Source organism: Squalius cephalus (genome assembly GCF_949319135.1).
Source record: "Squalius cephalus genome assembly, chromosome: 15".
Taxonomy (NCBI): domain Eukaryota; kingdom Metazoa; phylum Chordata; class Actinopteri; order Cypriniformes; family Leuciscidae; genus Squalius; species Squalius cephalus.
In genome coordinates, this window is record NC_137136.1 from 12,043,608 (window position 1) to 12,051,762 (window position 8,155).

Consider the following 8,155-nt stretch of genomic DNA (forward strand, 5'->3'; position numbering starts at 1 on the left):
CTACTAAAGAAAGAAAGTCACCTATATTTTAGCCTGAGGGCAAGTAAATTAAAAGCACATTTTCATTCTTTGCCAAACTATTCCTTTAAGTTTAACAGAACACAGTAGGTAAACTGTTTGTATTTAATTTGCTAAAAAAATAATAATAATTGACTTTTTGAAATTGCCATTCGTTCGGGAATCGGACTAGACTAGTTGCATATATATGGTTTTGATTCACTAAAACAAAGATGCTCAGCACAATCAGTGTTGTCTGATTTCTGTACAAATGACACTGTATGTTCTGCAATATTGATTTATTAATGGTATTGCTGCACCACTGCAAGAAACGTGTTCCATCCGCATTGGCGGAAGAATGCATATGCGAAAACCATTATCGGAATGGGCTCAACTGGTCAAATCTTGACCTCTTGGTGCTTACAGTGACACAGAGCAGCATATTGGAGCAAACTATGAGTGTTGTAGAGAAATGACCGGAAGAAAGACAGACAAAAGGGTTTAAAACAAGTGGCTCAGAGCAAGACACTAAGCGTCTATGAGGGACAATAAGGCTTGCGAGAGGAAGAGAGGGGAAAGGTAAATAAACAGTACAAGCGAGCCGATAGCACACCGCACACAGCAGCGGGTCGCATCTCTTGGGGCCCAGGCTGTGAGGATCTGATTTCATCCATTCATTCTCCCTAGTCTAGGAGGAAACCACCATCTCACTGGATCACAGATGCACCTGGAGTCCCCCGCAGGAAACCAGCAGTGACTTCCTTTGATTCAAAGTCAACCCCCCCCCCCCCCCCCCCCCAACCCCAAACCCCAAACAACCAGTCATATGTCCCCCATGAGCTGTTTGAACTGAAATGTGGCAGTAGAACACAAAAAGTCTGAATCCAGAGATAATAATTGAGATTCTCACACAGCGAGTTTGTGATATATATGGGATGGTCCCAGAGTCAACAGACTAACTCATGATGATGTAAAGAAGACAGTAAATGCAGTGTACTGGCATGTGTTATTCTTTCAAGACATTTAAATTCACATTGTTTCCTCTGGAACTCTTATTAGAGATGAATTAAAGGGTTCATTGTCTCTTGCTTTGAGTTATCTTGTACATTTGGTTACAGAGCTGCTCTATTGACAAACAGATGTTCAAGTCCAATGGATTTGCATGTGGATGGTCTCATAAATGTTAATGGCTTGGACACACTTGTTCACTCTTTTGTATGCTGTTAAGTCTTGTGAATGGACAACTACATTCAGTGTTTGTAGTGACCAAGCAAATAGCATAGTATACCACACTACTTTTTCTAAGGCTGCTGTATATAGTAGCCTATGTATAGTAAGCACAGTATGACATTTTTGTATACTACAATTGCCAAGTAAGCGGTTTTCAATGGAGCTTACTATGGAATACTGCATCCCAAAATGCATTGCACTCAGTCCTATCCCTGATGAACAACAGCCCATGCATAAGGCAGTGTCTCCAAAGAATGTGGCCATGATCAAGACTGCAGTCACATCAGTGAAAAAAACAAACAAATGCATTTTCAATCTCCTTCAGTTTCTGACGGGTCTGAATATTCCAGACACCAAGAAATTCACTTCTGAGATGACAACATCACATTTTATGGACTTTTTTAGACTTTATGGACCTTGCATACTACCAAAGGGTGCAGAGATTTCGGAACCACAAAAAAAAAAAAAAAAAAAAAACCTCATCATAAAAATAACAAGACTGAAGTTTGTTGGCACAGCAGGACACTTCAGAAACCACGGTTCTTATAAGAGGAAGCCCTGTTGTGGTTAGCACAAATGAAATACGGCCCAATTTATGAATTTTGATTTCTTTGATGGACATGATGAGTTCTTCACAAGCCACTTTTGATGAAGCAGTTTTTCCATGTATAGAATATGGTGAACAGGGAGAAGTTGCAGTAAATAAACTTTAAAATATGTAAGAATACACACACACACACACACACACACACACACACACACACACACACATACATACATATATATATGTGTGTGTGTGTGTGTGTGTATAAAGATGTCTCTAACACTCGTTTGAATGTTGAAAACAGTCGTGAAGTTTAGTATTTTTGTGTAAACCATGATACACTTTTTTCAGGATTCTTTGATGAATAAAAAGGTCAAAAGAACAGCATTTATTTAAAATTGATTTTTTTTTTGTAACAACAAACATCTTTAGAGTCAGTTTTGATCAATTAATGAGCCCTTGCTGAATAAAAGTATTAATTAAATAAAAACATTAACAAAAAAAAATGTCTTAAATTAAATCTTACTCTTTCTGAAACTTTTAAAAGATATTAAAATATTTAAAAAATAATAATTGAATTGATTACATAATAAGCTTGTGGCATGTTAATGAAAGGGATGGAACTTAAGTTTCAAAGGGATGATTTTGTTCCTCCACAAGCGCCTCTGAGCTCCCCCTCTTGGAATAATGAATGGGAATGGAATGGTGGAGGGCTGGCGGCAGACACTATGGGAATCTGGCTCTGAGGTAAGCAGTTTCAAAGGCTTCTTAATGCACCAAAAGGCACAGTGATGCACCTCAAAGATCTCTACTCTGCTTTTTTCTCACGCACACACAAACGTGCATGTCAGCACATGCCATGCCACACTTAAAGTGTGTCCAGCTCTTTAAGAAACACTTTAAAAGTTAAAAACTCAATGACCTGCAAGGTCTACTACAGGATGCCAGTCACAGCAGCAGGGCTTGAAAATAGAAAAAAAAGAGGAAATGAGTAGAGAACCCAGATTTGTTCTTCCTGCAAATTTCCCTGACCTATTCAGTGCAGTATTTGCCCTGTTGTCTGTCTTGTCAAGACCTTTCAGGTCAGAAAGCATTGCTTAAACAAAAAATCTCTGCCAAAGGAGTTTAGTCATCAGCGGATCTGATATATCAAGAGAGGACCCACCCATTGATTGATAAAATATTTCCACTCACCTTTTTTCAATTACTCAAGGTGTGTCTTTATGAATCACATAATTTACTGATATGTGTAACCCATTTCCTGTTTTATGTTTTAACTCAAGGGTACATTCTATAAACACTGCACAGATTATGAAATAGTATAAATATTATCAATCTCAATGGGTGTATATATTATTACCTCACCGAACAGGGCAAAAAAAGTGAGCTGTAACTTGCAACAGGGACCTTATGAGCGGTTACTCAGACTGTTCACTACGCCTTGGAATGCAACATGTTCTGGGATGAGGTGTGTTCAAAGATGAGCGATCAAGTTCCAACCTGGATCTGCTTTTGACAAAACTCAGGAATATGTCAAGCCCCCCACGGCATGCATGCCTGTTTTTCTAATGGTTATCCGCATGCATACATTTGATGCCAATGAAGACATGAGGTTTGGCTGTCAGAAAACTTAACAAATGACTGTCATGTTGTGACACGTGTCTCAGATTCCTCTGAGAATTGCAAGTGTGTAGACTAGAGAACAAAAAGTTCACCACAAGCATGTCATTAAACTCTGACTTTAGGGAGAGTTAAAGATGGCATTGAAAGGGCTTGTATTTAATAAATTAGTCTATTTTCTCTCACTCACTCAAGAATGAATGGTCTTTTTGGTACTGCTGGTACAGCAGTTACTGTATTTTACACTAAAGCTCAAAATAAGTAAGGTTTCAACAGGCCATATAGGTGTTAAAAGTTAGTAAAAAAAACAAACTAACAAAAAAACAAGATTTTAATCTACTGAGGTAGGACAATAGGCTACACTTTCTAACACGTCTCCAGGATACTCTACCATAACCTGGATGAATGAAAACATTCATAGGCGAACAATTCATCGATTTTTACCCGCTGGGTTTGAATGAAAACGGGTTGATAATCATTAGCTCTGTGTCACGTGAGTTTCTAATTTCACATGACAGTAAAGAAAGAAAAGAAAAAGTGAGCTTACCCTGTCAAAACTCTTTCAGTACTCTGTCTGTCCGTGTTGAGTGCGCTGGGGTCAGCTTGGTTGGCCTGTTTAATAGATCTGTAGTCCTGTTGCTCCTCACGGGTGTGAAGAAGTGTTCCGCTCTCTCTCAAAGCACCGAATGAAAGAATGCTCGCGCTCAACTCTTCCATGCGCTACTATAGAGGAAGTTGAGTGAGTCACAAGCTCCCGCCCCAGTGGATGAAAACGGTCTTCCTTCTTTCCTGAAGGAAGTTCCATTAAATTATCTTTAAATTGAGGCAGTTTGCATTGTTATCTGTCTGGCTTGTTGTTTGTCGGTAGCTTAGGACGCAAGAGAGCGTCTGTCTGTAATAATGGAAGTAGCACAATACTTACCTGTTACTTAACACCCACATCTGAGGAGGATGAATCGTCATGACAATGAACAACTTTTTTCTCTCCGTAGCCGTATGGGGGATGGAGCATATTTTAGACCAGGTTAATTAAACAGAGCTGAAATTATTTGTTTTGTCAAAACCAGACTAACCATTAGAATAGAGAACAAGTTATGTTTTTCAAAAGGTAAAAAAAAAAAAAGTCTCGTTCAACGGATCTCTTCCTGTGTAGATTCAGTGCTATAGTTTTCATATTCAAACATATGGCCAAATCTTCAACGTTTAGCTTTACGTCAATGAGTTGATTTTTAACTTATTTTTGTATAATGGTCTCATTGAAACTGTCTTGGAAACTTTCATCAATGGAAACTTTTCAACTGTCTTGGAAAGTTCATCATTTATTTGCTACTTTTCAAATGGGTAGATTTTATTTTCACCATATGAAAATCCTTGATAAAAAGAGAATTATGACATGTTTAAAAGAGTAATTATTTATTATAATCTATATGATATTCGTTATGTGAAAATGATTTATAGCATTTTTATAGGCTATGCTATGATGTGATGAATGTGGTGGAAAAATTATGAAACAAGCTATAGAAATAACTTTCACAGAATGCTGTTGAGAACATTACTGTGTTAATAATAAAATCAGTTGTGATGGAAATAAGAAAAGTGGAGGAAATGTTAATGATTTTCTGAAATAATGACCATAAAAAAAACTGGAGTGAGCTACTTCTTGTGCAAAATAATTGAAAACACTTTAGTCACACTCCACAGTAATGGATGAACAAATTATTGCTACATGATATTTACAAGAGTTTGCTATGGAAAAACGTCAGGCACTTAAATGTTATTGCATAACAAAGAGGTAAATGTTGCTTTGATATCCGTTTTCATGTATTCATATTTGTAATGTAATACTTGGATGAAGATACAAAATAAAGAACCTCTTGCAAGATTAAAGAAAGTGCCTTTGTCCTTGTAATAATTCAGGCAACCGCAGAAAACACTGAGCAATTGTTTCAAATGAAATTATGAAATTTGTGTTTAGCCATATCAGAGATTATATTACTGAAACCCTAAATTAGTTATCTTGAGTTGACTTATTTGCTAACAGTAAATAGACTCAGCGATTGCCTCAGAAAGGTGTTTAGTTACTCTCTTGTATAATCTTACCAAAGAGTTCATGTGCAATTGAAATTCATTAAATTACACCAGTGGCAAGAAAGTTTTTCTCTTAAACACGTTACAATGTCTGATCCTCTGCTTCAGAACTATAATGCCATTAAGGTTTTATTGCCACTCTTTAATGGTTTAAAAGAAAAGTTTATCAAATTATACCAAATTAAATCAAGCGTAAATTGTGAAATGCCTTCATTATACCCTTCATTATAAAAAGTCCTCTTATCCCTGAAAAAAAGAGACAGTTGTGTCCTTGTCTTTAGATTTCTCACATGTGTTTAGGACCTTCAAATCTTTTATATTGACATTTTGTACTGCCAGCTCAAACTGGATATTGTAAATAGTGGGATGTTAATTGTCCCATATCCACACTTTACAGGGCTTTGTGGTCGAATTTTGAGAGTGAGAACCAAACATTCAAGAGAACCCTCTTCCTGGAAGGATCTAGTATTCAGACGAGTTGTTAACATCCTTGGTAAAACCTGAAATTATAAGTTTTAAATCTCTTAAATGGTTTCCTATGTTTCAAGGAATACTCCTCCAAAACATTTCCCGCTGTCACAGAACATGGAGTAAAACATAAATAAGATTTCCCACAATCCAGACTACCCACCATATACAAATGGAATCAAGCAAACAACTTCTATTAATTGAACATGACCTGAAAATGCAGATGAAATCTGAGTTATATACTACAATAATGTAATTCACATGAGAGCTCCTCTTAATTTATATTAGCATAATCTCACCGTCTGTGTATAGAAACCTTACATTGGTTAGGAGAGACATTCCAAGGTCTTGAGCTCAGCTACTGGCCAGTAACCTTATGTCATTTGTGTGATTTTTAAAGGCCTATATTAAAAACCAAACAGTAATATATCTGTCAAGCAAGGACATTCCAGAAACTCAGAGCTATCATAAACCTATAACCCCTCGTCCTGCCCATTTGACATTCTGCCCTCTCTTAAACACAGGTTTGAATACTAGTTGTTCCCTAAAGATTGTTGTTTTTGTTGAGAAACATATAGGCCTATAATCCAATTAAAATGCATGGGTAAATGCTTTAAATCTCATGTTTTAGTTTTACATGCTATACTGTGGTTCAGTTTCTGTAGGAAAAGTCTGTTGGGTCACTTGGTTTTATATGTCTTGCATAAAGAAGTTGAAAGCCCACAAACCATGGGTCAATCAAGGCTATGACATCATATGGAAAAAGTGACCCCATGAAGGGTTTCATTCTCAACTAAAAATTTGCATGTTATGTGCATCTCACACATTTGATTTGTTTTCAATCATGAAAGAGGAAATAAAAGACAAAATGTCATATGAGGTAATACATAGAATGTGTTTGTAGTTATTCCACAGTAAAAATTAGATGACTTCAGTGTTCCATGAGGTTCTTCATAATGAAACTTGTGCATTTCATTTTGTAAGTTCCTCTGTACCTGTACAGTGTCTTATGAGTTAAGCTATTACTACTACTACTACTACTACTACTACTACTACTACTACTACTAAAAAAAATAAAAATAAAAACCCAGTGGGAAAGGAATCACAGCACCAGGCCATGATGTTCTGTATTTCTGAGTAATGTGCATGTGTTTTGGGGCCAGAGGAAAAGCTGGTTGTTATTTCAATTCTGCCCTTGCTTATGTCCCATGCCCCGCATTTTGACACACCAAATGGCAATTTTCTGCATTCCCCTTCATTCTCAGAAGACGAGCCAACGATAAACTGGACCTTAGGAGGTGCACAGGTGTGTTCATCAGACTTCTGCTCTGACATTAGTCACACTAATGGCCAAAAGCTGTCTTTCTGGTTGAGATTCAATTATAGGTACTAGGGCACTCTTTAAAAACCCTGATTGAAAACAGTAACCAAGTATTATTTGTTAGTGTTAACCAATCTCTTTGGCAGATAGAGGCTGTCATTATCATGACCAAAGCGATTTAAAGTGTCAACACACTGGCCAGGATATATAAACTAAGTGTCTCAGCACCCAAGGTTTGTTATTGAGTTCTTCCATGCCGTGAGCCTGGATATCTTCCTCATACAGAACAGTAGACAACTCCAGTGATGGATATCAGTGATTAGATGGCCATATAAAGCTAATGTTGTGGTGTAAGCTCAGTGTCAAAGATACAGCTTGTGACTCTATGCGCAGTTTTTGGAGAAAGAGTGAGTGATTTGATTTCAAAACATAACATTTACTGGAGTCAAAACACTTTTGACTATGGAATTTCCCATTTTTAAAGGTAGTTTTTGGATGATTCTGAGTATGGCGTGTAGCCTATGCAATGCCTGGATTACACTGCCATCTGCCGTCGACACTTTAAGCAACATTTCTTTTACGCTACTTTTTAAATTAAGGTATACACTTAAATATCTATATTTTTGCTTCAGTTGAAGCGTTTACATGGTTAAATAATACCTAGGAATAGCCTACTAGATTTTTTTATATATATAATCAAAAATACGAATTATTAACAATTTTACGATTTCGTATTTTATACATCGCTCATATTCTATATATTCTATTACTTTTATTTAATATAATTGTTGTAGTTTTTAAAGAAATGTCCAAATATTAAAAATATTCATATGCTTGATTAGGAACGATAAAATAGTTTTGCTGCGAATCTGCTTCCGATAAACACC

The 8,155-nt window shown here is 36.6% G+C and overlaps 1 protein-coding gene across 1 annotated transcript in view; it reads right to left on the reverse strand.

Moving 5' to 3' along the window:
• fhl3a (four and a half LIM domains 3a) overlaps window positions 1-4,240 on the reverse strand; it is a 42,504-nt gene extending 38,264 nt beyond the window's left edge. Inside the window, exon 1 of the mRNA XM_079895202.1 lies at window positions 3,939-4,240. The gene's annotated coding sequence lies outside the window, so the exon portion shown is untranslated. The remainder of the gene's footprint in view (window positions 1-3,938) is intronic.
• Between the last annotated feature and the right edge of the window lie 3,915 nt (window positions 4,241-8,155).